Here is a 27,512-nt window from a genome sequence, read left to right on the forward strand (position 1 = left end):
AAGCCAGGGTCAAAATTAAGCAAGGTCAATAATAATAGCAGGAGCAGCAGAGCCAGGAAACAGGAAACAATCACAGGCAAAAACAAGCAGGAAATGAAGGTATAAATAGACCGAGGGTGGGAGCTAGGACCGTCTGGCCAGGCTGTGATAGGTTCTCCCACTCCTGAGCCTACCAGCCTGAGTGGTAGCAGATCGAGTCACTCTATCAGACTTAGGAGCAGGTGCAGACTGATTAACCACGGGCGACGACACAGAAGCTGTGTCTGGCAGATCCTTAGGTTTAGCATCAGGAAAGCTCAGAATAATCTAGATAGGTTTAGCCTCAGGAACTCATCACCGTAGTTAGGTTTAGTGTCAGGGAAGCTCGGAATAATCTAGTTAGGTTTAGTGTCAGGGAATAGTCGCCATAGTTAGGTTTAGTCCCAGGGAAGTTCAAATAAAATCTAGTTAGGTTTAGTGTTAGGAACCCTCACCATAGTTAGGTTTCGTCTCAGGGAAGCCCACTCATTCTATAAAAACACAAAATTTTTGGCTAGTTTAGTTAGCAGCCTATTGCTCCTAGTTAGGGAAACCTTTTTTATTTTATTTGCTGTATAAATAATAATAAAGTTTACATGTGTCTAAGCACAACATAGCAAACATGTTCCAACAGAAATTTATTGCCGAAGAGGCATATTCATTTCTTGCCGCCTCTGACACAGACTCGTCGGATGGTGAGACTCTGTTTTATTTATCAACCTCCTCATCCAGTGAGGAAGAAGAGGAGCCCCCTAGGAGACACCCCAGGACCACCACCACCACAGTTGACACCCCCGAGCGACGTGACCCCGCCGCAGTTGAAAACCCCGAGCGAAGTGACCCCTCCGCAGTTGAAACCCCCAAGCGAAGTGACCCCATTTGGACCCCCACACCAGACATTAATGAGCCCCAAATCCCCGAGTACACGGGCAGCCCTGGGGACTGCTCTTGAACATGGGGCTTCTGAAAAAGCCAACCATTAGGACCTACTGGAATACAGACATGTTATACCACACCCCGATGTACCATATGGCCATGTCCAGGATGCGTTACGAGGCAATACTTCGCTTCTTACATTATATGGATAATGAGCAGTGCCCACCCCGAGATGACCCCAGTTTTGACCGTTTGTATAAACTGAGACCCCTATTAGACCATTTCAGTGCCCAGTTTGCCCAAGCGTACACCCCCGAGAAGTGTATTTCTATTGATGAATCCTTGGTACATTTTAAAGAGAGGCTTCAATTCCGCCAGTACCTGCCGAGTCAGAGGGCAAGGTATGACGTGAAGATGTATAAGCTGTGTACGAGAGTGCATCAGAGTATACTCAGAAATTTAGGCTATATGAAGGGAAGGACAGCAGTATTCAGCCCCCAGAGTAAGGGGACTAGGAGCTAATGCAATAATTGTGTGGGATTTAGTGCACCCACTGCTAGACCAGGGTTACCACCTCTACCTGGATAATTTTTATACCAGCGTCCCACGCTTCAAGTGCCTCGCTTCCAGAAGTACTGTGGCATGTGGCACTGCTAGAAGAAATCTGAGAGGCCTCCCTAAGACTCTGCTTGGGCAAATACTCAGAAGGGGTGAGAGCAGGGCACATTCTAGCAGCAACATATTGTGTGTCAAGTACAAGACAAGAGAGATGTCCTTGTATTGACAACAATACATGACCACACCCAGGGGTGAACCTAGCCCCTCTGCTGCCTGAGGCGAACTATAAAAAGGCGCTCCCCCAAATCTATCGGAGTTTTCTCATTACGAGCTTTACACATCAAACAAGCAATATATAAAAAAAAATAATTTGATGTGTATTTGAGTGCTGTTTGAAGTATAGAAAAGATTTAAAGAATTGTTCTTACTACCAATCAGTACAGTGCAAATAGTACAGTCTGCACAGCCCCATATCTTTCCTCGGCAGCTAGTCTCATTTGCAGCGTCACTCTCTGCAATTACATTCAAGCCAGTCCAGGACGGATCAAACTTAGCGCTGTTTTGAAGCGGCACGTCCTGGGATGGTTTCTTTGCTCTACCTTCTGTATTGTTGTGGTCTGCTTGTCCTGGCAATATGCCAGGGGTGGATTAATATGATCTTAGGCCCTGGGCTGTACACAAGTTATGGGCCCACATACCACCCGTAAGTATCACCTACATGTCAAAGTACATCACATGCCACTCTGCAGACTGTCTCTTAACCTGATCATCTGCTGCCACACTCACACTTCCCCACAGCCCTCACCACAGTAATTTACATAGATTGTAAGACCAACATTACCAATAATACCCCCGTACTGTTACTGAATAATACCCCCATACCATAACCACATAGTGGCTTAATAATACTTCCAGACCATGACTGCATATTACCACCACATAGTGTTTGAATAATACCACCATAGTGTTAATGAATAATACCTCCACTCAATGAGAACATATTACTGCCACATAGTGACTGAATAATACTCCCATACTATGACTGAATAATACCACCACACCATAACCACATAGTGACTGAATAATACCCCCATATTGTTACTGAATAATACCACCACACCATAACCACATAGTGACTGAATAATACCCCCATACTCTTACTGAATAATACCACCACACCATAACCACATAGTGACTGAATAATACCCCCATATTGTTACTGAATAATACCGCCACACCATAACCACATAGTGACTGAATAATACCTCCATACTGTTACTGAATAATACCACCACACCATAACCACATAGTGACTGAATAATACCCCCATACTGTTACTGATTAATACCACCACACCATAACCATATAGTGACTGAAAAATTCCCCCATATTGATACCGAAAAAAAACAAGATCACATATTAGGGTCACTTAGAAATGTCCTTATTTTTGCAAGAAAAGCACAGTTTTTTTCAATGAAGATAACATTAAATTAATCAGAAATACACTCTATACATTGTTAATGTGCTAAATGACTATTCTAGCTGCAAACGTCTGGTTTTTAATGCAATATCTACATAGGTGTATAGAGGCCCATTTCCAGCAACCATCACTCCAGTGTTCTAATGGTACATTGTGTTTGCTAACTGTGTTAGAAGGCTAATGGATGATTAGAAAACACTTGAAAACCCTTGTGCAATTATGTTAGCACCGCTGTAAACAGTTTTGCTGTTTAGAGGAGCTATAAAACTGACCTTCCTTTGAGCTAGTTGAGAATCTGGAGCATTACATTTGTGGGTTCGATTAAACTCTCAAAATGGCTAGAAAAGGAGAGCTTTCATGTGAAACTCGACAGTCTATTCTTGTTCTTAGAAATGAAGGCTATTCCATGCGAGAAATTGCCAAGAAACTGAAGATTTCCTACAACGGTGTGTACTACTCCCTTCAGAGGACAGCACAAACAGGCTCTAACCAGAGTAGAAAGAGAAGTGGGAGGCCCCGCTGCACAACTGAGCAACAAGACAAGTACATTAGAGTCTCTAGTTTGAGAAATAGACGCCTCACAGGTCCTCAACTGGCAGCTTCATTAAATAGTACCCGCAAAACGCCAGTGTCAACGTCTACAGTGAAGAGGCGACTCCGGGATGCTGGCCTTCATGGCAGAGTGGCAAAGAAAAAGCCATATCTGGCTAATAAAAGGAAAAGATTAATATGGGCAAAAGCACACAGACATTGGACAGAGGGAGATTGCAAAAAAGTGTTATGGACAGACAAATCGAAGTTTGAGGTGTTTGGATCACACAGAAGAACATTTGTGAGACGCAGAACAACTGAAAAGATGCTGGAAGAGTGCCTGACGCCATCTGTCAAGCATGGTGGAGGTAATGTGATGGTCTGGGGTTGCTTTGGTGCTGGTAAAGTGGGAGATTTGTACAAGGTAAAAGGGATTTTGAATAAGGAAGGCTATCACTCCATTTTGCAACACCATGCCATACCCTGTGGACAGCGCTAGATTGGAGCCAATTTCATCCTACAACAGGACAATGACCCAAAGCACACCTCCAAATTATGCAAGAACTATTTAGGGAAGAAGGAGGCAGCTGGTATTTTTATCTGTAATGTAGTGGCCAGCGCAGTCACCAGATCTCAACCCCATAGAGCTGTTGTGGGAGCAGCTTGACCGTATGGTACGCAAGAAGTGCCCATCAAGCCAATCCAACTTGTGGGAGGGCCTTCTGGAAGCATGGGGTGAAATTTCTCCCGATTACCTCAGCAAATTAACAGCTAGAATGCCAAAGGTCTGCAATGCTGTAATTGCTGCAAATGGAGAATTCTTTGACGAAAGCAAAGTTTGAAGGAGAAAATTATTATTTGAAATAAAAATCATTATTTCTAACCTTGTCAATGTCTTGACTATATTTTCTAGTCATTTTGCAACTCATTTGATAAATATAAGTGTGAGTTTTCATGGAAAACACAAAATTGTCTGGGTGACCCCAAACTCTTGAACGGTAGTGTATATATACACATATATTCAAACAGAGAAGCACTAATGTTGGACTGAAACGTCGCACCGCTGTATGCTGGCTTGTATAAATCACAGTTTTTTCATTCATCCTGTTGGAGTGCTGCAAGATTTATTTGTTCTGAATATATACACATATATATATTGGAATTAGCGGGGCAGGTTTATGGGGAAAGATTAGGGCCTCACATCAGCGTTGGCTTTCCGTTCCGGGGTTCCGTCGGAGGTTTCCGTCGTGTGAACCCCGCAACGGAAAGTCAAACTGAAGCCACAGCTTTCGTTTCCATCACTATTGATATCAATGGTGATGGAAAGATTGCTAATGGTTTCCGTTCGTCACCATTCCGGCAGGTTTCTGTTTTTCCGACGGAATCAATAGCGCAGTCGACTGCGCTAATGGTGACGGAAGCTGTGGTGGTTTCAGTTTGACTTTCCGTTGCGGGGTTCACCCGACGGAAACCTCAGACGGAACCCCGGAACGGAAAGCCAACGCTGATGTGAACAGGCCCTTATACTGCGCTCAGCTTCCTGCCCCTACTAATTTAAAAGGGGTCGGCAAACACTGGGGGGCCGGGAGTATACTGCAAGGGGGGATCTGGGCGTTTTACTGACAGCAGAGGGCTCTATAGGGGGGAATTATCCCCCCCCCCATAGAGCCCTGACTAGTTACTATACTGCAAGGTTAGGGGGTCTGAGCATCTGACTGACTGCTCTAAAGGGGGGGCAGAATCCCCCCCCATAGAGCCCTCTGCAGTAAGTCAGACGCCCCTATCCTTCCATTATAGTGATGTGACGGCTCTATGGGGTGGATTATTCCAGCCCCATGGACCCCTTTGCTGTCGGTAAAATGCCCAGACCCCCACTTGCAGTATACTCCCGGGTCCCGGAACCAGCAGCTTCGGCCGACCGAGTTAAGGCAGGAATGTACCTTGTGCGTCTCGTCACTTCTCGTCGCTCGACCGCTCCTCCTGCAGTCCTGCTCCTCTCTGGCGGCGCATGCTGCATATAGCTAGGAGGAGTGTTACACACCTCATGCGGCACGTCTGCTAAGTCTGCATGCCCCCTCCACCCGGTCCAGTCCGTCCCTTGTTGAAAATGCTGCCCCCCGTTTTCTGGTAGGTGGTGCCGTCTGAGGCTGTCGGCTCACCTCGTCTCATGGCAGGTGCGGCACTAGCCACACCAGTACCCATGTACCTGTACGAGGTACCAGTACAAAGACTGCATCCTGGACTACAATAGGTACATGGGAGGGGTAGACTTGTCAGATCAAGTCCTGAAACCCTACAGTGCCATGCGGAAATCGAGGGTGTGGTATAAGAAGCTGGCCGTGTACATCATACAGATGGCATTGTACAATGTGTACGTGCTACGTCGATGTACAGGCCAGAGGGGAACTTTCCTGGAATTTGAAGAGGTAATTATCAAGAACCTAATCTTTAGGGACCAAGAAGGGGGGGCACCCATTACTTCTGGAAGCGAGGCCACACGCATCGTACCAGGGCAAAACTTTCCAGGAGAAGTTCCCCAAACTGACAAGAAGGGAAAAAGTCAAAAGAGGTGCAAAGTCTGCTATAAGAGGGGGATAAGGAAGGACACAATATATCAATGTGACACATATTCTGAAAAACCAGGGCTCTGTATGAAAGATTGTTTTAAAATTTATCATACATCCCTTGATTTTTAATCTACCCCAGTTTTACTTACCCTGATGCACTCCGCACAGCTTATCCCCCTCATATTTCCCCTCTGGGCCCTGCTGTGTGCCCAGGCAGCTGATAACAGCCACATATAGGGTATTGCCGTACCCAGGAGAACCCACATTACAATTTATAGGGTGTATATCTCCAGTGGTGCATGCTGGGCACAATATATTGGACACTGAAATGGCATACATATGTAGAAAATTGCAAATCTCACACTGCACCTTCTGCTGCGCATTACCTTTTAGACAATACCTGTGGGGTCAAAATGCTCACTACACCTCTAGATGAATGCCTTAAGGGGTGTAGATTTTAAAATGGGGTCACTTCTTAGGAGTTTCAATTGTATTGGTACCTCAGGGGCTTCTGCATTCACGACTTAGCACCAGAAAAGCTACAGTAGGCCAATTGGTGGTACTTCACTTCTAAGCCCTGCCGTGTGCCCAGGCAGCAGATAACAGCCACATGTAGGGTATTGCCGTATCCAGGAGAACCCACATTACAATTTATAGGGTGTATATCTCCAGTGGTGCATGCTGGGCACAATATATTGGACACTGAAATGGCATACATATGTAGAAAATTGCAAATCTCACACTGCACCTTCTGCTGCGCATTACCTGTCTAAAAATGCTGGGCACAATATATTGCACACTGAAATGGCATACATGTATAGAAAATTGCAAATCTCACAGTGCACCATCTGCTGCGCATTACCTTTTAGACAATACCTGTGGGGTCAAAATGCTCACTACACCTCTAGATGAATGCCTTAAGGGATGTAGATTTTAAAATGGTGTCACTTCTTGGGGGGTTTCCATTGCTTTGATAACATAGCAGTTCGTCAACACAAATGGGGTATTGCCGCACTCAGGACAAATTGGGCAACAAAATGGGGTATTTTATTTCTGGTGAAAATAAGAAATTTTGAGCCAAAACTATATATTATTGTAAAAAGTTTTTTTTTAAATTCACAGCCCAATTCAAAAAAGTTCTGTGAAAAAACTGTGGGGTCTAAAGTGTCACAAAACCCATAAATGAATTCCTTGAGGAGTGTAGCTTCCAAAATAGGGTTACTTGTGGTGGGTTTCCATTGCTTTGATACCTCTGGGGCTCTGCAAATGCGACAGGGCACCCAAAAACCAATCCAGCAAAATCTGGACTCCAAAGAACACTGTAACGTCTATGGCCACAGACCTTCGTCCTGACTCACCCTCTGACTGCCGCGGCTATTGACGAGCGAGTGCCCGGTGGCATCTCCTTCCTGGTCCGGACACTGTCTCCCGCAGGGCGCGCGCGCTCACGCGTTCACGGCCTTAAAGGGCCAGTATGCGCACAGTTGCAGAATACTGCAATTAGCCCAGAATGCTTCTGGACTATGCCGTCTCAATACTTGCCTGAGCGTTGTTGTGTTACCTTAAGTTTGTCCTTGCAAATGGTCTCCTAGTGTTTTCCAGTTCCCAGTGTTACCCATTCCTGCTGCCTGTACCCTGTACCGTGCCTCTGTGCCTTCAAGAGTTGGAGTCGTGTTGTGCCCTCCGCTGCATCTATTGTGTCGCACCCCACCAGGTGTCTGTCTACTGTCGGAGCTTCATCATAGCCTGAATCCACCTCTACTGTCTACATTGCCTCAGGTACCCTTTCTGAACTATAGACATTGTATTATACCTGTTTGGCCAGCAGCTATCCCGCTATGCGGTACGGCCCATAGGGTCTACACCCCGCGGCAAACATATAGCGCTCCTTTCCTTCTGAGCCCTCCCACGGGCCCAAACGGCAGTTTATCACCACAAATGGGGTATTGCCACACTCAGTACAAATTGGGCAACACAATGGGGTATTTTATTTCTTGTGAAAATAAGAAATTTTGAGCCAAAACGACATATTATTGGAAAAAATTATGTTTTTTTTTAATTCACAGCCCAATTCAAATAAGTTATGTGAAAAAACTGTGGGTCTAAATGGTTACAACATCCATAAATGAATTCCTTGAGGGGTCTAGTTTCCAAAATGGGGTCCGTTTTGGGGGATATCTACTATTTTGGCACCACAAGACCTCTTCAAACCTAGCATGGTGCCTAAAACATATTCTAATAAAAAACAGGCCCCAAAATCCACTAGGTGCTTCTTTGCTTCTGGGGCTTGTGTTTTAGTCCACTAGCACACTAGAGCCACATGTGGGACATTTCTAAAAATTGCAGAATCTGGACAATACATATTTAGTGGTGTTTCTCTGGTAAAAACCTATGTTACAGAAAAAAATGGATTAAAATTGAATTTCAGCAGGAAAAATTAAATTTGCAAATTTCACCTCCACTTTACTTTAACTCCTGTGAAATGCCTAAAGGGTTAAAAACTTTCTATATACTCCTTTGAATACTTTGAGAGGTCTAGTTTTTAAAATATGGTCTTTTATGGGGGTTTATAATACATAGGACCTTCAAAGCCACTTCAGTACTGAACTGGTAGCTATAACCGTCTGCCTTACAAGCAGATATATTTAAATTACAAAATATGCACATTTTTCAAAATTTTCACTAAATTTTGCTATTTTTCACAAATAAACACTCAATGTATTGAATCAAATTTTAGCGCTAACATAAAGCCCAATGTGTTACGAGAAAACAATCTCAGAATCGCTTTGGATAGGTCAAATCATTCCGAAGTTATTACCACATAAAGTGACACATGTCAGATTTGAAAAACGGGCTCTGAGCCTTTAAGGCCCAAACTAGGCTGCGTCTTTAAGGGGTTAAAGTCACTGAGCTCTTCAGTATGACCCGTACTACTACTGCCAATGTTTTTGCACAGAGATGGCATGGCTGAGGGCTGATTTTAAGCACCGGTTTGCAATGAATGTAGCTTAAACACCTGAACTCAATAATTAGGAGGGATGTCCACATACTTTTGCCCATATGGCATACTTTATGTGCACCCTTCAAATACCCCATACAATTTGGTTATTTTTACTATTAAATGTCCTTTCATTTTATTTATTAATGCAATTTTACTGGAAGGAAAAACTGACTTTTTCCTCAAGGTCAATGTAGCTTTTGGGATAAAAAGTAATAAAACAATGTAATCTAAAAATAATAATGGAGTATAAGACTGCAGTATGAAGAGATTTAATATTGCATAAGGCTAAAGTTTCAAATTATATTCAATAAAGAAATTGAAGCTAAATGCTATTTTCAAAGAATAATGCAACTTTTATGACTTGTTTCACTATCAGGCGGCATTAACTAATGGCAATAAGATGTTTGATGTCAAGGATTTTGAATAATGTCTGTTAAAAAAAAAAAAATCCCATGTCATTTACTACTTGGAGAGGACAATTCCTTCTGGGAGCAAAGTGAATGCAGGGCACAGATATTTTAATAGGTTCATTGCAAATGACTGATAGATTTTAGAAGAACTCTGACCTCAAAAATCATCTTTGATCAATTGTCTCTAGCACATGAGAAAGTATAGATGTATGTATACATATACTCCTCAACATTGCAACACCAAAAAGGAAAAGTTTTGGAATTGTGGAAATCACAAGATGGATACACGTTAATGATAAGCAAATGATAAAAGAATGGAAACAAAATATTCCAAACACTTTGATTTATTCAGTATTGAGTATGAGTGCCACGCACTTACACAACTTGGCATGCTATCAATGAGGTTACTAATGAATGTCTTAGGAATGTTATGCCACGCTGAATGTGCTTGGGCACACAAATCGTCAAGATTGCCTGCTGGCAGCTCCCCTTGCAGTTACCGACCAATGACCTCCCAGATGTGCTTGATGGGAGACAAGTCCGGAGACGCTGCAGGTCATGGTAGTACGTTTAAGTCATGCAGGCTGCTCAGAGCAGCACAAGCAACGAGCGTACTGTCGTTGCCCTTCTGGGACACTTTGGAAAAATGGCCATACCACTGGTTCCACAACCAAACCAATGTAACACCGAGCTGTTAGTGTACCAGAAATGAAGACTAGAGGGGTCCGGCTATCGTACATTATGCCACCCCACACCATAATCCCGGGAGTAGGACCAGTGTGACGTTCCCTTGTGAAGGCCTATTCATGGCATTGCCACATGGTCCCTAGACCAATCTCCGACTATCATTGCGTCCGAGACAAAAGTGGGACTCATCGCTGAAGAGGACAGACCTCCATTCCAGCGTCCATTGCCATCTTGCTGTGCACTATCATAGCCTTTGAGAGCGGTGGCGTGTGATCAATGGAACACCTGTAGCTGGACATCTGGCTGGTAGCCCAATGTCGTGCAAATGCCTTCTGATTGTTTGTGTCGACACTAGTTGCTGCACTAGGCTTGGGACGTGACTTCCAATTTCACTTGCAGTACAGAATGGATCATTACGCACTATTCTTCCAATTAGACGATCCGTTCGTGCAGATGTACGCTTCTCTGCACTTCTTGTGTTGTTCCCGTTCGTTGATGTTATCCCAACCTCTGGGACAAGCAATGTTGAACAGTGCTAATATGTGTGATATGTGTAATATGTGTGTTATTAGCTACATTCTGGTAACTGGTCAAAATTAGTGCAGTGGTTGCACTCAACTCTTGGGTCCTAAAGAATACTGAGAATCTAATATTATATGGAAAAATGCTGAAAATTAATAGCACTCCAGACTTAATTTACAATTAGATTTAGTTTATTTTAAAATCTTTAGGTTCCGCTTAATGGTTACGTAGCAATGATTTGGGCCTAGTGATCCTTCTTCAGGCTGTTGGTATAGTAACTGCTCCTTATGGAACCTCTTAGGGAACTGCTCGGCTGTTTTTGTAACTCCCATAGAAGTGACTTGCTGCACATAGGTGGCCACATCTTCATTCATTCTCCGCCTGGATGCAGCGACTTGTTGCTGTGCATATGCCAGAAATGTATGTGTTGGGAATACACCTTTAACCTTCTATCATATCACATTCCTTCTGTTTAAGAATACCTGCCAGTCACAGATGCGACATTGTTACCCTTCTGAACACCATATATCTAAATGTGTACAATGTACCGATATAAATACTGTTGTCACATTGGATATCTGATTTCTATGGCATAGTTTACACAAAAGGAGGCTTCCATAACAACTGGGATGGTGCCTTTTTAGCAGTTCCGTCATTAGTGATGTAGCACAGATTCTGTCTTGCATATATATTGCATATTAATTTTATCGTAACTTTTTGCATTTAAATCTTTAATTGTGATTTTTGGCTCCTTTTATTGTGACCTTATTCTAGTTGTTTTAAAGGATTCTACCACCGAAGCTAGGTTATAGGAATTGTAGTCATTGTTTCAAATTACTGTTCTACGTTCACATTCCGAATGACCTTTCACTTTTAGGGCGGGTTCACACATGGCGGATTTTCACTTAAATTCCGCTGCGGACACTCCGCAGCGTTAATCCGCAGCGGAGCCGTTTCTCCATTGACTTTCACTTTAATTTCGCAGTGTTCGTTTACACGATGCGTACAATTCCGCTGCGGAGCATAGGCTGCGGAGCGGAATGTGGTGTCCGCAGCATGCTCTGTCTGTTGCGGAGCAGTGGCGGACTGGTTGCGGACTCATGGCGGAATTTCTCCATTGACTTCAATGGAGATTCTAAGTTCCGCAATGAAGTCCGCAGCTGTCATGCACATGTCATGTGTGGTGCGGAGCGTATTGGTTTTTTAACATGACATTTCTTCATTCTGGCTGGACCTATGTATTTCTAGGTCTACAGCCAGACTGAGGAAGTCAATGGGGCTCCCGTAATGACGGGAGCGTTGCTAGGAGACGTCAGTAAATAGTCACTGTCCAGGGTGCTGAAAGAGTTACGCGATCGGCAGTAACTGTTTCTGCACCCGGGACAGTGACTACCGATCCCAATATACATGTATCTGTAAAAAAACATATAAGTTCATACTTACCGAGAACTCCCTGTTTCTGTCTCCAGTCCGGCCTCCCAGGATGACGTTTCAGTGGAAGTGACGGCTGCAGCCAATCACAGGCCAAGCACAGGCTGCAGCGGTCACATGGACTGGCGCGTCATCCAGGGAGGTCGGGCTGGATGCCGAAGGAGGGACGCGTCATCAAGACAACGGGCGGTAAGTATGAATTTCTTTTACTTTCACTAGGGAAAGTGCTGTCCCTTCTCTCTATCCTGCACTGATAATAGGGAGAAGGGAAGCACTTTTCCTGCAGTCCGCAGCGGCCAGTCCGCATCAATTTTCTGCACATTTTGTGCAGATCCGCAGCCGTAATCCGCAACCCGGATTAGGTGCGGCATTGATGCGGACAGTTGCGGAGGAATTCCGCCATGTGTGGTCATGCCCTAATAGTGCTGATGACCTATCCACAGGATAGGTCATCAGTATTTCATCGGTGGGGGTCCGATGCCGGGATCAGATGGCTCCAACCACTGTATAGCAGCCGTGCTGGATTACTGCAGCTCTGCTCTTATGTGTTACAGCACGGCCGCTATACAGTGGTCGGAGCCATCTGCTTCCGACACCGACCACTGCAAAACTTCGGGTGCCAGAGGCAGCCGAAACAGCTGATCATTGCGGGGTCTGGGTGTATGACCCCCACCGATTATATATTGATGACCTATCCTATGGATAGGTCATTAGTATGAAAAACCGCCCCATGCCTACACAACCCTCTTAATTGATACTTACCAAATTTACTAATTACTTATGGTGTTATGTATAACCTAGATAGTCAACTCCAAGATACATCAATAAATAGAAAAAAGGGATATACTGAATCGGCCTCTCTTCTGGTAAGCATATAATGTTTCAATAAATGTTTTTATTAAATGGGTACTGGGGGTCAAAGGAACTGCTTATTGTCAAGGCACCTTTCTAACAGGTAGGAATTGTGGAAAACCCCTTTAAGAATCCCCAGCGTACACCACCAAGTGTGATGTCCCCAAACTGACAGAGCAAAGGAGTCAACAATAAGGAAAATGTTGGAGTTGATGAATGGGGAAAAAGGTAATAGCAGAAATAATGGATCCACACAGAACGTTATTACTACATAATTAATGGTTCTGCAACTTTCTAATATTATTTCTGTTTCAATACCTTAGAAGTCTCTATCATGTACCAAGGGTTTGCTTCAATGTGTCAGTGAAGGTAAACTGGAGACCAAACTGTCTAGCTCATTGAGGCTTGCCTAGATTGGATACATTGCAGCAAACCCTCTACTGTCGAATGTGTCAGGTCTGTTTGATGCTTGATTTTAGCAGAAAAATGTACTTTAATAAGGGTTACTCACCCTTTTCTTTGTTGAACTGAATGATGATTATATTTTATTTATCTATCTATTTATTTATGTATTTTGAGTTTTGAAATATAAATCATCTGTGCACTGGTCATGATTTGTGATCTGTGATGTATTAGTAATGCCTTTGATTACCTAATAGAATTTTAATGTACCAAGTTTTAAAAACTTGTAAAAAGATTTGTTGTGCTGTGACTCATAATCACCTGGATAATTTGAGGTAAAAGGTGATGTGACAAATTCTCTAACTGTCTGAAAATACATTAATTCAGTTTGCTATTTTTCTTTGATTGTACAATAAATCAGCTAGAACACAAAAAAAAAACAACAATTAGACAGCAAATAAATATGCTTTTAATGAGAAGGTTTGTGCGCTATTTTTATGTATTCTCAGGTTTACCTTTTGGCGAATAAAAAACCCTCATTTAATTCAAAACAATGTATAATTTTCCGGAACCTCACATAGAACAGTAACATCTACCAGTGCGAATGCAAAACAGTTTTTTTAAATTTTGCTACAATGCATAACAACTATAAATTAATAAAATTAAGCAACTTTGCTAAAAGTCTTGATTTTAAAATCTCTTACTGTTTTATGCCTACAGCTCCAATGAAGAAATATGTGCTTCCATGGTTACAGACTACAAACAAAGTATTTGTAGTCTGATCCTGTGGTCATACTCTCTTCTATCTGTCCACTACTTCTTTTCTTGTTAACATACATTCGGGAGATGGGAGGGATTATGACTGCAGGATCAGACTATACAGGGCTTATTTGTAGACTGTAAACGTAGAGACACTTAGGTGTGCACAAGGCCGGCATTAAGGGGGCAAACTGGGCAATTGCCCAGGGCCCCCTGCCCACTATAGCAGCCATAGTGACTGATACGTGGGCCCTTGGGGGACCGAGCACAAGGCTCCGGTGCTAGCGACAGCCACATTCAATTGTATATGCATCCTCAGGACGCAGATACGATTGAATACTATAGACTGCAGGCCACGTTAGGCCTGCAGCCTATAAGGAGCTGAGAAGAATCCCTGTGCAGGCCTGCGTGATGACGTCACTGCATCACGCTAGCCTGCGCAAGGGTCCCGCCCGGAGGCTGTGAAGCGCTCTGTCCGTCGAGTGAATGGGGCTAGGTAAATACAATTTTTGACAACAGTGGTGGATGATCGCAGAATTCTTTCCTAGGTGAAGAAAAACCCCTTCACAACATATAGCCAAGTGAAGAACACTCTTCCAGGAATTATCTAAGTCTACCGTAAAGAGAAGACTTCATGAGAGGAAATACAGAGGGTTCACCACAAGGTGCAAACCATTAATCAGCCTCAAAAATAGAAAGGCCGGAATAGACTTTGCCAAACAACATGTAAAGAAACCGCCCAGTTCTGGAACAGCATGAAACTAAGATCAACCTGTACCAGAATGATGGGAGGAAGAAAGTATGGAGAAGGCTTGGAACAGCTCATGATCCAAAGCACACCACATCCTCTGTAAAACATGGTGGAGGCAGTGTGATGGCATGGGCATGCATGGCTGCCAAAGGCACTGGGTCACTAGTGTTTATTGATGATGTGACTAAAGACAGAAGCAGCCGGAAGAATTCAGAATGTTAAGGGATTTACTTTCTGCCCAGATTCAACCAAATGCAGAAAGGTTGATTGGACGTCGCTTCACAGTACAGATGGACAATGACCCAAAACACACTGCGAATGCAACCCAGGAGTTTATAAGGCAAAGATGTGGAATATTCTGCAATGGCCAAGTCAATCACCAGATCTCAACCCGATCGAGCTGCATTTCACTTGCTTAAGACAAAACTTAAAGAGGCTCTGTCACCAGATTTTGCAACCCCTATCTGCTATTGCAGCAGATAGGCGCTGCAATGTAGATTACAGTAACGTTTTTATTTTTAAAAAACGAGCATTTTTGGCCAAGTTATGACCATTTTTGTATTTATGCAAATGAGGCTTGCAAAAGTACAACTGGGCGTGTTTAAAAGTAAAAGTACAACTGGGCGTGTATTATGTGCGTATATTGGGGCGTTTTTACTTCTTTTACTAGCTGGGCGTTCTGACGAGAAGTATCATCCACTTCTCTTCAGAACGCCCAGCTTCTGGCAGATCACGCTGTGACGTCACTTCCGCAGGTCCTGCATCGTGTCAGACGAGCGAGGACACATCGGCACCAGAGGCTACAGTTGATTCTGCAGCAGCATCAGCCTTTGCAGGTAAGTAGCTACATCGACTTACGTGCAAACGCCGATGCTGCTGCAGAATCAACTGTAGCCTCTGGTGCCGATGTGTCCTCGCTCGTCTGACACGATGCAGGACCTGGGGAAGTGACGTCACAGCGTGATCTGCCAGAAGCTGGGCGTTCTGAAGAGAAGTGGATGATACTTCTCGTCAGAACGCCCAGCTAGTAAAAGAAGTAAAAACGCCCCGATGTACGCACATAATACACGCCCAGTTGTACTTTTACTTTTAAACACGCCCAGTTGTACTTTTGCAAGCCTCATTTGCATAAATACAAAAATGGTCATAACTTGGCCAAAAATGCTCGTTTTTTAAAAATAAAAACGTTACTGTAATCTACATTGCAGCGCCTATCTGCTGAAATAGCAGATAGGGGTTGCAAAATCTGGTGACAGAGCCTCTTTAAGGCAGAAAGACCCACAAACAAGCAACAACTGAAGACGCTGCAGTAAAGGCCGAGCAAAGCATCACAAAGGAGGAAACGCAGCGTCTGGTGATGTCCATGGGTTCCAGACTTCAGGCAGTCATTTCCTGCAAAATCATGAAGATTGTGTCACTGTCCAAAAAATTCTGTACCTACTGTATATATATAAAAATATATATTTTTTTTGTGTGAGAGGGGGACATATGCTTTGGGGCTTGCAACACTCCTGGATGCACTAGAAATCTGAATTGATTGCATTATTGATACAGTAATTCAGAATTTGGGGCGCCACTTTTAACTTTGCTCAGGTCCACATTTTGTCTAAAACTTGCCCTGGGTGTGCATAGAAGCTGCAGACACAAAACCAAGGGTGGGATTTAAATGTTTAACAATAGGTTTCCTACCCTTGCGGCATAGCCACGTGTGCGGTGTGTGGTATAGTCGGGTTCACGGCAGGGGCGCTGCTAGAGTCTTACATATAAACCAAAATATACATTCACACATAGATACACATACATAGAGACATACATATTCCTTAGTGGGGCATATTGTAGGTGCCCGCCTTGGCCTCTTTGTGTCCCAACCCTAGCCATTGATAAAGGGACGAAGTAAGAGAACTACACTCCTCATGTGGCTCCCTGGTCACCTATTTCTGAAGGTGTAAATTAATGGGGGAGTAGGCATATAGATCGTGAGGAGCTGAGCCTGCAGAGCGTGAGGAGAGGGGCTCATGAGAGGGGCATAAGATATTCATGTCTATTGCCAGCTGGAGGTGACAGACAGGGCCCCCCTGGTACTAAGCCATTGGCAGCTTGGAGCCCAGCCACATGTCTACAGCAGGGATAGGCAGGCAAGCAGCAAGCACAAAAAGTCACCGGGTAGGAAGAGCAGGAAGTGCTGGGTGTGTTAAAAGTGGACATGGGGATTCACTGCAAGTATGTATAAAGCTGAATTCACACCAGCGTCAGTATTTCCATTGTTCTGCTCCGTCAGAGGGGTAGAACAACGAAAATACAGGAAGTGTCAGCTCTGTTAACCAGCAGCCGAAAAAACCCATTGAATTTAATGGGTTCGGGTGGGTTTCCGACGGGGTTTCCGTCCATGCTGCACTATTGTTTCTATTAATTTTGGTCAGATCTGCAACAGGGGCCCCTAATGGAGCCTCTAACGCAGATGTGAACGAGTCCTTACAGTACATAGTTCAGCAAAAGTCAGGTAGACCGGAGCACTGGGTTGGGATTCTTCTCTCCGGGATTCTTTATTACGTCCCTTAACCTATGGACTGACATGCGATTATACAAACAATAGCACCTCTTATTTAGAAATAAAAAACCCATACGTAACATAAATATATACATAAAGACCCCCCTGCATTGGAAATTCAGTTTCCAATTCACCTGTTATTGCCCATGCCATACCATATAATTACAATATTGTATACGTCAGTTAAATGGTACTTAAGGAAAAAAAATTACATAATAATGAGTCAAAAATTAACTTCCTATGCCTCAAAAAACATATAAAGTCCTTGTGCTGTTCCATAAAATATATCCCAGCTAGTCTACTACATGGGCGATGGGAATGTTGTCCCTAAAAGAGTTGTTATTTAAAGAGTCATTGATATAATTTATTAAGTTTACTTTGACACATTTACATGCTCTTCAATCACCCTTTAGTAATTTTACAATCAATCTCTAATAATCCCTTAGCCAAATATAAACAGGGCCTGATATATAAACCTGCATTGTGCAGTTATACAGTAATGCCTCTTCACTGGAAATATTAAGATGCTCTAATCATAAGTGAATGGTTTACCGAAAAAAAGACAACCGATAAATAATGAAATAAATGCTATATCCAGTCAGCTGCTGGTGTATACAAATTCAGATCTGTAAGGGTCCTATTACACGGCCCGATATAAGCCGTGTAAACGAGCGCTGATCAACTAGACAGCTTGTTGATCAGTGTTTGTTTGTTTTATTTTCACAAGGAGCTATGATCCGTAATGTACGGGGACGAGCGATCGTTACTACGATCATTTGTCCTCATAGATTTCCATCATGTCGGCAGCACATACTCCTGTTTACACTGGAAGATGTTCTGCCGACAACGGTAATTTTGAATGCTGTATAAACTATACGATCAGCCGATGAAGGAGCGTTTGTTCTTTCATCGGCTGATCGTTGACCGGAAATTGGCCTGTGTGAAGCGTCCCTTTCCCAGAACACCCACTATTGTCCATCACAAAGTGTATCCTGGTACTAAAGCAACAAGACATTTTCAACACCTTTGGCCCTTTTCACAACATAGAAAGTCCAACACAATCTAGAGAATAGGTCTCCACAGGTTCTCAACAGGTTGACGACTATTGATCTAGAAAGTGGAAGATATCATTGCTGAGAATTCTCAGTATGATTTCTCTCCTCATAATTCAAGAAACCCATCTGTTAAAAAAACGGTTTGCTCTTAAATGCTGTCTCCTGTCATATTGTTATAGTATGGCCCTTTTATTACACCCTTCTCATATGTCATGGCTATTGTGTATACTTCTGAGGTTTATAAGAAGCTGGTACCACAGAACAGATATGGTATTCTGGCTTGTGGGCCAACCATTAACTGCCCCTGGTTAAGGTAGAATAGTGTAGATGTGAGCAATCTTTCCGTTAAATTGTCAGTAAAATTATTTTAAGTAATGTGTAACCCTGGCAACATGCGCATTTCACCTCTGCAATGAACATAAGACTGATTTACTTGGAGATTTCTAAAACTCTGACTAATCTGGCTCTTATTTACACACACGTATGACTGTGATATACAACTTATAGTCCAAAAGTTATGCTAAATGAATTAATAAACTAAAGGTTTCAGCTCTTGGAAGAATTTCAGCAAGATTTGCGTATAAATTGGTAAGTGAGGTGAACTCTCCCTCTAATCCCCAAAGAGTAATAAATACAGAATGATGTGTATTTGTATTTGCTTTGCAGTCCATAGTCACCCGCCGGTGCCCTAATCTGTCCAAACCAATTATGACTCTTGGCTGAACACTAGGAAATTATTTAAACAAAAATGTCATTAGCTCAGTCTAAAAATTAATGGAAGTTTTAATGTACTTTCTCCCGGATCTGTTAATTTGCAGCTAATCTGTTGACAGAGTCACCGGCGTTATTTATGAGATCACAGAAACAAACATGATCTTTCTTCATGTCTGATTGGAAACACAAATATTGTTTTAATATGGATGTTATTGTGGATGTGCTAAGAAATAGAGACCATTTATTTAGTATATCTCACACACATGCTTATTTATAAATGTATGTGTCCCACTGAAAATGTAATATTGGGCCTTCTGTCATTAGTACAAATAGCACCGAATTAATAAAAATCTGGAAAAAAAATATGATAAAGAGATGTTGTCAACTCTCCTGCCATGTCTGTTTTAGTAAATACTTGCATTCCCCATGAAATAGCTATTCGGGAGCAACGTTTCTTAGAACTCTGCATTGTGCTGTTCCTTTGTTATTCCTCCTGGAAATGTATGAATAAATTGATACCATACCCTGGTCAATGGGATGTGTCCCTACACAAGCTGACACTGTCAGCACTGATCAGACAGTGTCAACCTGTGTGGTCTATTGACATGGGGGTTGCTAACACCCTGTTGTAAATTTTTTCATACATTTCCAAGAGGAATAACAGAAGAGCCACACAACTCAGAGTTCTAAGAAAATATGATCTTAAATTGTTATTCTGGGGAATACAGACTGTCCTCTTTCAATGCAACTATTAAGCTCATAGTTTACCAAATAATTTTACTGGAAAAAATTGTAACTTACAAAAATGTTCTCTTCCAGAATTCAGGCATTTTTTTGCAGGAACCAATAAACACTACACAGCTGCAATCACACCCCTGATCAAGAAAAAAAGTTCACAAAATGTGATGCAGTAATATTTGCACATTTGGCAGATTTTGACCTGAAGAAAAACTTTAACCAATCCTAAAATTAAAGGGGTTTGCCCATAAGGGACATTTATCGTATATCGACAGGATATGCCATAAATGTCAGATAGATTCTGTTTCCACCTCTGGGACCCGCCCCATTCTACCTTTCTCGATTCCCTCTGCCTCCCGGGCCACTTTGTCATTTCTGACCATGTAATCAGGAAAACAGCGTAGCTCACTGAGCTACGCTTTTTCCGTAAATCCCATAGAAGTAAATTGTAGTTACAGAAGCAGCGTAGCACTGCGAGCTATGCTGTTTCCATAACTGCCATTCACTTCTATGGAAGTTGCGAAAACAGCGTAGCTCAGAGACGCTGTTCTCGTGATTTGCGACCATCTAATCAGAAAGTTGGCTGGGAGGCAGCGGAAATTGAGAAAGGTAGAACGGGATTTTGGGGGGCTCCAATCTAGAGATAGGTGCGGGTCCCAAAGGTGGGACCTGCATCTATATGACATTTATGGCATATCCTATTCACTTGAATAGGAGCAGTGCTGCAGCTCGACCGGTATTCCGTGACCGGAGCCATCTGCCTACGGCATGGATGTCCGGTGCCCGTTGGAAGCCGAAGCAGCTGATCGGTGTGGGGTCCAGATGTCGGACCCCCACTCACCATACACCGCGTTCCAAATTATTATGCAAATGTTATTTTTCGCTGATTTTCCTAAATAGTCGATGCAAATGACAGTCAGTATAATCTTCAAGCCATCAACCGTTGGAGTATAATGCGAATTTTATTGAACAAATCTCCTAATGATAACAGATTTTTTTTTAGAAGTGAAAAACTCAAAATGCACTGTTTCAAATTATTATGCACAACAGAGATCAAAACATTTTAAAGGTTGTAAAGAGAACTAAAATGGTAATTTGTTGAATTTGCAGCATCAGGTGGTCATATTTACAGAAATCAAAAGCTCTTTCAATTAAAAAAAACTTAACAGGCCAAGTTACATGTTAACATAGGACCCCTTCTTTGATATCACCTTTACAATTCTTGCATCCATTGAATTTGTGAGTATTTGGACAGTTTCTGCTTGAATATCTCTGCAGGATGTCAGAATAGCCTCCCAGAGCTTCTGTTTTGATGTGAACTGCCTCCCACCCTCATAGATAATTTGCTTGAGGATGCTCCAAAGGTTCTCAATAGGGTTGAGGTCAGGGGAACATGGGGGCCACACCATGACTTTCTCTCCTTTTATGCCCATAGCAGCCAATGGCACAGAGGTATTCTTTGCAGCATGAGATGGTGCATTGTCATGCATGAAGATAATTTTGCTACGGAAGGCTTCTTTTTGTACCGGAAGAAAGTGGTCAGTCATAAACTCGATGCACTTTGCAGAGGTCATTTTCACACCGTCAGGGACCCTAAAGGGGCCTACCAGCTCTCTCCACATGATTCCAGCCCAAAACATGACTCCGCCACCTCCTTGTTGACGTCGCAGCCTTGTTGGAACATGGTGGCCATTCACCAACCATCCACTACTCCATCCATCTGGACCATCCAGGGTTGCACGGCACTCATTAGTAAACAACACGTTTTGAAAATTATTCTTCATGTATTTCTGAGCCCACTGCAACCGTTTCTGCTTGTGGGCATTGTTTAGGGGTGGCCGAATAATAGCTTTATGCACACTTGCAAACCTCTCGAGGATCCTACACCTCGAGGTTCGCGGGACTCCAGAGGCACCAGCGGTTTCAAATACCTGTTTGCTGCTTTGCAATGGCATTTTAGCAGCTGCTCTCCTAATCCTATTAATTTGTCTGGCAGAAACCTTCCTCATTATGCCTTTATCTGAACGAACCCGTCTGTGCTCTGAATCAGCCACAAATCTTTTCACAGTACGATGATCACGCTTTAGTTTTCTTGAAATATCCAATGTTGTCCAAGGTATTGCACTATTTCACGCTTTTCGGCAGCAGAGAGATCCTTTTTCTTTCCCATATTGCTTGAAACCTGTGGCCTGCTTAATAATGTGGAACGTCCTTCTTAAGTCGTTTTCCTTTGATTGGGCACACCTGGCAAACTAATTATCACAGGTGTCTGAGATTGATTGCAATGATCCAAAGAGCCCTAAGACACAATACCATCCATGAGTTTAATTGAAAAACTAATAATTAAATGTTTATGACACTTAAACACAATGTGCATAATAATTTGGAACACGGTGTATACTGATGACCTATCTTGTGGCTAGGTCATCAGTTGTCCAGTCGTGGACAACCTCTTTAATTGGAGTAGCAAGATGGCAGGCCTGGGGGCCAGAATTAGGCAACCAGGCTGCCATAAGAGAGTCTTAGATGCCATGGTCATTATAGACCCGTGAATCTAAGAGGTTAAAAGTCTAGGATCAGTTATCTCTGATCTCAGCTGTTAGTACAATATGTCAGTTTTAACATAAAACCACCATACGCGACGTATGAAGCAGGCTTAGCCCGTGAGCCTGGTCCATACCCCCCCTACTGACTATGATGTACAGTTACAGTAAATGTCGGTAAAGGGTTAAATATTTAAATCAAAGGATTGGTTCATTGGAAGACAATATAATTATATATTACTATCACAATGTAACAGCCGTGGCCGCGGACCGTCGTTCCTACTCACCCCTCGATGGCCGCGGCCATGACTCTGTGGGTGCTGGCTGGCATCTCCTTCCTAGTAGACGCCAGCACTCACTTCCGTCTTGCTCCACTGTGTCTCTTAGGGTGCGCGCGCATTAAAGGGCCAGTGAGTGCACATGAAAATAATCTCTAATTAGCCCATGATCACCCTGGACTATAAAAGGGGCTTTGCCCTTTCACTCATTGCTTGAGCATTGTTGTGTTTATCCGTGTTAGTCTTGCAAATGGTCCCTTAGTGTTATTCTGTTCCCAGTGTTCCCGTACCTGCTACCCGTATCCTGTATCCCGTGCTACCTTGTTCCTGTGCCTTAGAAAGTTGAAGTTGTGTTGTGCCACCGGTTACGCCTGCTGTGTTATACCATGCTTGGTGTCTGCTGCCAATGTTCCATCTGAGTCTAGCCGTTGCTACTGTTTGAACTACTACAGGTACCCTTGTGCTTGGACTATTTATACATTGACTTAGTACACTGTTTGACCAGCTGCTATCCTGCTACGGCGGTATGACCCAGTGGGTCCACATACCCACAGATGTTGACAGTACGCTCAGGCCATGGACCCCACCTGTCAACCCAAGACCTTGACAACATCACAAGTCATGCAGGCGGATATGCTAGTCTGCCAATTACGACAGGACCAACTCCTCCAGGCGGTGAACGCCATTGCACATGGGCAGGATGCGCAAGCTGCAGTCATCACAGCACCCGTTCCTGTTGCTTCGGCTGTTCCTCCTGCTACACTTCCTGTCAGTACCAGTGTGACTCAGATTCTCGCTGCCACTACCTCCTCACTACGACAGAGACGCGAGGACCTGCAGGGGATTTCTGAACCAGTGCCAGATCCACTTCAATCTACATACCAGAGCATTTTCTTCTGATGGCGCAAGGATCGCATTTATAGTCTTACTCCTTACTGGCAAGGCTTTAGCATGGGCGAATCCTATCTGGGAACGTCAGGGACCGGAGACCCATGACTTCCAGTGTTTCCTACAGACTTTTTGCATGGTTTTTGAGGAACCTGGATGAGTCTCCTCAGCAGCTGCATCTCTTCTGATCCTTCGTCACAGGGACACCTCCGTGGGCGGGTACGCCATTCAGTTCCGCACCCTGGCGGCAGAGCTGTCCTGAAACAACGAGGCCTTGGTGGCTACATTCTGGCAGGGACTGTCGTCTAAAATTAAGGACGAGCTTGCCACTCGTGATCTGCCACCTACCCTGGATGACCTCATTCTTCTAGGCACCCGGATTGACATGAGGACCCGGCAACGATCCCAAGAGGTTAGTCGGGAGAGAAGCTAATCACCCTGGAAAAGGGGCTCTGCCCTTTCACTCATTGCCTGAGCATTTTGTGTTTACCCGTGTTAGTATTGCAAATGGTCCTTTAGTGTTATCCTGTTCCCAGTGTTCCCGTACCTGCTACCTGTATCCTTTATCCCGTGCTACCTTGTTCCTGTGCCTTAGAGTCTTGTTGTGCCACCGGTCATGCCTGCTGTCTTACACCACGCCTGGTGTCTGCTGCTAAGGTCCCATCTGAGCCTAGCCGTTGCTACTGTCTGAACTACTACAGGTACCCTTGTGCTTGGACTATATATACATTGACTTGATACACTGTTTATCCAGCTGCTATGGCGTTACAGCGGTACAGCCTAGTGGGTCCACATACCCACGGATCGTGACACACAGTCACTTAATTTCACCTAAACAATTTTGTTTCAGGTGGACATAGCAAGAGGCCTTGAGGGTGGTTAATACCTTCAGTTGTCAATGGTTGACACGTTGGTATCAGGAAAAATAGAGAGAGAAAAACTAAAGTTGGATCCAGCGCTGATGGATGTAAAAAAGGAAACTTCTTCCAAGTTTTATTGTAAGTTTAAAAGTAGAAAACAGCAGGGTATTTTCCTCCGTACAAGGGGTGATCAGAGAATCATGCCTACGCGTTTCAGACGCTTCCTGCGTCCTTACTCATGGCTGGTAAATTGATTACCAGCCATGAGTAAGGACGCAGGAAGCGTCTGAAACGCGTAGGCATGATTCTCTGATCACCCCTTGTACGGAGGAAAATACCCTGCTGTTTTCTACTTTTAAACTTACAATAAAACTTGGAAGAAGTTTCCTTTTTTACATCCATCAGCGCTGGATCCAACTTTCGTTTTTCTCTCTCCATTCATACCGTGTGCCGACACGAGGACCCGAGCGCTGCAAGCAGTATAGGTCTACACCAAGGTGAGCTGGAGGATTCCTCCTATTTTTTCTTTATCAGGAAAAATACCTATGTTCCACCAGAATCTACCAATAAACACAGGGAAACAAAAAAGTAAAAACAGGATAATATTTCCAATATTTGTAAGAACATAAAATTAATTTTGAGTAACACAGTATGACGAGCCAGAAATCCCACTAATAATTGCTTTCTTTACATGCAGACCATTTGTATTTAAAATCAATAAAGCTTTTTCTGGCCATAACAAGGCAAACACACATTAAGCATGATGTACAGTATCTAAGATTAACACCTTTCTTTTCTTACATTTGAAAAAATTCCAAAACTAATTATTCGTGACCTTTTTCTTATTACAAAATGTATATTAAAAAAGTTCATTAAAATAATTAAAGCCATTGAAGTACTATATAATGTGCCATTGTTTTATCATCTCAGCTCACTTTGGGACATCAGGTCAGAATCATTCTTATTTCTATGTTATTTAGCCTTTCATCATTAGCCGGATGAAAAGCACTTTTCTCCTCTCCAAGAGACACTTTATCTCACACTTAACCCCGAAATCAGATGCATTTGCCAGATTGGGAGTGAAATGTCAACTAATTGTTAGCACGGCACATTGATTACTCTGAAGTAATTGATTAATTGGCAGGAGGCTCATTTTTAAATCACAGGTAATAAATTATTTCAGTTTTGAACTTGACCACTGGAATGATGAAATAGAACACCGTCAATTCTGTCTTTCTTCTACACGAGTGGGCTGCCTATATACCTACTATATTCACGTATGAAATTAATATTTCTCCATTTTCTTCATTTTTGATGTTCATTTTATATTAGAGGTACTAAGTAAGGCCTCATGCACACGGCAGAGCCTGAACGTTAGCACATGGAGTCTCTACGGCTCCATGGTATGGAGTCTCAGGGACGTCATGTGCCAACCTATGGCAGAGATGGGACAAAGTCTCTTGGTGCCCAAGGCAAGAGTTTCAGAATGTTGCCCTTTCACCCTCAAGCCCCTGAAGTTCTGCCTAGCAGTCAGAGGAACAATCATTTATTTAAATTCCCCATGCCACCATCCCTTCCCCTAACCTTTAACGTTTCTTTTAATAATACATACTTCCCAATCCCATCCACATCGGTGCAGTTCTTAATGCAGGGTAAGATGACCACCCAAACAGTGTAGTATGGTCTACCAGCTATATGGGATATGGATACACAGAGATGCCTCCAGATGAATACATCTTTAGACGGCTAAAATGGAAGGATAGCAAAAGCTTCTTTTTATCTTGAAAATAGCACTTTGTTGAACCTATTCAAAGAATTTTCATATAAAACAAATACTTGAACACAGGTTGAGAGATGACATGAATACACAAGCAAATACAAGTATTAATAGGCTTTTACTGGTCATTGTAATCGAAGCAGTCTGAATGTAGAAAACACCAAGTCATTATGGTGAGCCTGCAAGTATGGAGCGAGGGGCTAGTGCAAGTAACTACATGTGGTAGACAGATGTCATACACATATAGATTATACTACACAGACTGATATGGTTTGAAAGACCTTTTGGAAATAATTAACCACCCAGAACTTGCATAGAGAGAAGCTTATGCCTAGTGATTGGGCTCCCCAGATGGTCTCATTCACAGATACCTGGAAAGGAGCATCCTCGGCTATTGTTCAAACCTGAATTCCAGTAACTTGCAGAAGGAATGGGATGCTGATTGTAGTTGGCTGGGTTAATTATTATTTCTGTTACTTATATAGCACCAACATATTCCGCAGTGCTGTACAGAGGTCCTGGGTTGTATATTTATTTTTATTTCGTTTATTTCAAAGTATTATATATCTAGATTACAATGTGCAAACAGTGCCAGGGAAGTCGATGAGGCTTTATCATTATAGTATCATAACATATAGCAAAGGTGCAGTAAGAGTCAAGCAGACATATAATTTTTTTTTTGCTATACAGTCTAATCGTCTGCAGACAGGGTGTCCCCTGGGGTGCACCAGGGAGCCCATACCTTGCTAAATTTTTCAGGATAATTCCTATGCTGATAAACTACTCTTACATAAGGAAGCATAAAAATAATGAGACTTTACCAACATGTTGCTAGTAGGAGCCATAAAATGGGACTCTCTGATGAAGATTTGCTGAAGATGAGAGCAGAGCGTATCCTTTTTGAAGCAGTCAAAGAGACATATCCTATTGCAGCGCCTATGTCTCGGTATGCCATGTCATTGATGCAGCGATGAACAGAGAAACCAGTGGGAACAACAGGAACGTTTGTGATGAAGAACTGGGGATTTTCTTTTCACTATCACCTGAGAAGAATTATTCCTACAGGAGATGATAAAAAGTTGGCTATTAAAGAGGCTCTGTCACCAGATTATCAAATCCCTATCTCCTATTGCATGTGATTGGCGCTGCAATGTAGATAACAGCAAAGTTGTTTTTTTTTTGAAAAACGATAATTTTATGAGCAATTATATTTTTATGCAAATGAGCTTTTCAATGGACAACTGGGCGTGTTTTCTCGTATTTCCA

The sequence above is a fragment of the Rhinoderma darwinii genome, chromosome 5 (genome assembly GCF_050947455.1).
Source record: "Rhinoderma darwinii isolate aRhiDar2 chromosome 5, aRhiDar2.hap1, whole genome shotgun sequence".
Lineage (NCBI taxonomy): Eukaryota > Metazoa > Chordata > Amphibia > Anura > Rhinodermatidae > Rhinoderma > Rhinoderma darwinii.